This window comes from Sycon ciliatum, chromosome 7 (genome assembly GCF_964019385.1).
Source record: "Sycon ciliatum chromosome 7, ocSycCili1.1, whole genome shotgun sequence".
NCBI lineage: Eukaryota > Metazoa > Porifera > Calcarea > Leucosolenida > Sycettidae > Sycon > Sycon ciliatum.
Genome location: NC_088649.1, coordinates 2,000,937 through 2,003,436, shown reverse-complemented (window position 1 = coordinate 2,003,436; position 2,500 = coordinate 2,000,937). Strand labels below are relative to the sequence as shown.

Genomic DNA, 2,500 nt, shown 5'->3' with positions numbered 1-2,500 from the left:
AGTTTGTTGTTCAGGTTATTTCGCTTCAACTTTTGAGGTATGAATTCCTTAACTTTAGACTCGACATGCAAGCTACATACTGACCAGGCTGTGTCAACATCAGGTCACGGCTTGTTTGACTTTGTCCGTTAGGCCGTGTTTGCATAGATATTGTGATGGCGTCAAAGACAGTTAAAGATTGTGTTGGTCGTGTGTCGGGGGTATTGTCCCCGCCGAAACTGAATGCAAGTTTAAGAAAGACTAGGTCTAGTGAGTTATGATCAGAAGTGTCCTGTGGGTCTAGCCCTCAGCCCCTCAGCCCCTCTGCGGCAAGCAGTAAACTATATTTACACCAAAAAGCGCAAAACAAGACTTTGATTTTTTACGCGGCTCTTTTCACCGTGATAATTATTGTACACGTGTTATGAAAATTTGAAATACTCATGGCAACTGGTGGGTGAATCATTCAAAAATGCAAACGTGCCCGCTGTTGAGTGCAGCCATGTGAATCCACACAGTCACTTTTTCTCGTAAATCACTCGCCGTAAAACGTGCAAGTGGCTGTCGTGTGAATCGCCTATAACCGACTGTCCACAGTTGTCGAAGTATTTTCCTGCACTCACTGTACTTTATTAGAGAGGTTCCGCATAACGTAGTTACGTTAGTTCAAAAAATGTAGTCGATCTACGGAAAGTCTTACGTAAACTGCATGCGCATCTGGGTTCCACCATACGGAGTTTTCAAATCATAGCAGACTCAGCGGAGGACGTTTAGGTTGGTTGTAACTCTTGAGTTTCATGCCGTTAGGCAATCATCAGACAACTGATACTCGGGTCTACCTAACAGTGAGTCAGTATGCTTCTAAATACATAGGGCCACAAGCATAAACAAATTTAGCGCTAAATCTGGTGTAAGGTATGGGGAGAACAGCTGGCGCGGGCCACGGCGCGACAGTATAAGTGCCAGGAGGGTAGCGGGCAACAGGCAGGTGTGAGCATGAAAGTGCGGAAAGAGGCGATGGGGAGGCAGTGTACAGCAGATGGGTGGAGGTGCCAGGAGGATGGCGGGCAATGGGCCAGTGAGATCGCTAGCGGGTCTTTGGGTGATGGGCAGGCGTGGGTGTACTATTGACATCATGGATGTGTCCTCACAACAAGGCTCCACCATGAGCATGGCAAACTTTACAAAGTAAGCCTTTCAGTGCAAGTCTTGGTGGCATGGCGTCTTTTGAGTGTTTTCTTAGGTTCGAAGAGACTTGGAGCTACATTGTGTGTTTGTGTGTGTGTGTGTGTGTGTGTGTGTGTACGCGTGCGTGTGTGTGTGTGTGTGTGTGTGTGTGTGTGTTTGGCACACGCCGTGTACTCTCTGGTGCAGGTACTACACAAATGCGAAACGCGACAAACTCTACAACGTCATTAGCCTGGAGTTCACCAAGACTAAGTTGGAGCCTCTAGTGGAGTCACCCAGTCTGGTACGTCAGCAATCCTACATACACTTGAGAGGATCAAAAAGTGTTTCTGCTGTAACTCTGAGTTTCACGGTTTTAACCGATCATCAGACAGGAACTTGGACTACAATTTTCAGAAGATATGATTGATATAGGCTGCAATCAATCAATCCTATGCATGTAACGTTACATGTAGTACACTCTTATCTGTTGTATCCGGGCGGTCCGGGACCGGGGGCTCTGCCCTTCATTTGGAAATGTTCGTAATCATGTACATCTTGATGTGGAAGGCACGTAGATCTGGCATATTACGTCACTCCTGGTATTTCCACAAATTGGTAGAAAAGTAGTAATATATCCACTAGAACTCACTCACAGGGTTCCCCGTAGACCAAGATGCCCGTAACTTGGAGGTCCGGATAGGAGCCGTGAGAAATGAGTGCACTGTAGTTGAGCACTCCACTGCACTACTGTCTCCCCTGTATGCCGTGTTGGGGGGTTTGGTGGGCGTTTGAGGCTCATGCCATACAATCATGATCATGTTTAGGCTCGTTTTGAGAAAGTATGGATTTTTAACTCCTGATTGGTTTGTGCAATGTGTTCATATTGGTTTATCAATGTCCCATCACAAGCTGTATAGTATGTATTCGCAACCGTGTACGAATTGCTCATTTGTCTTTTCTTCTTCCTACTACTTGCTTGCTGCGGCTGCTGTTGCTGTTGTTGTTGTTGCTGTTGTTGTTGTTGTTGCACGCAGGTACGTCATTTGGTTTGGGTGGACTTGGTGTGGCCGGAAATATTGCGCGCTTTGCAGCAGGAGGCCACCAACCGACTGGTCGACACGAAATATCCCAAAGTGCAAAAGTATGTGTTTTGTTTGTTCTTGTTGATGGTGCTGCTGCTGCTGCTGCTGCCGCCGGTGTTGCTGTTACTGGCCGACTGCTGGTGCTGTTGATAGTACTACAGGTGAAGCTGCCCTTTTGCTGGTGCTTGTGGTGATGCTGCTGTTGTTGGCTTACTGATTGTGCTGCTGTTGCTGTTGCTGTTGCTGGCTGCCCTACTGCTGGTGGTTGT

General features: G+C 47.2%; 1 protein-coding gene across 1 annotated transcript in view; it reads left to right on the top strand.

The window, feature by feature from the left end:
* The first annotated feature begins 2,413 nt into the window (after window positions 1-2,413).
* Window positions 2,414-2,500, top strand: part of LOC135820706 (uncharacterized) — a 50,579-nt gene continuing 50,492 nt past the window's right edge. The window contains exon 1 of the mRNA XM_065333712.1: window positions 2,414-2,500. This exon is cut by the window's right edge and continues 269 nt beyond it. The gene's annotated coding sequence lies outside the window, so the exon portion shown is untranslated.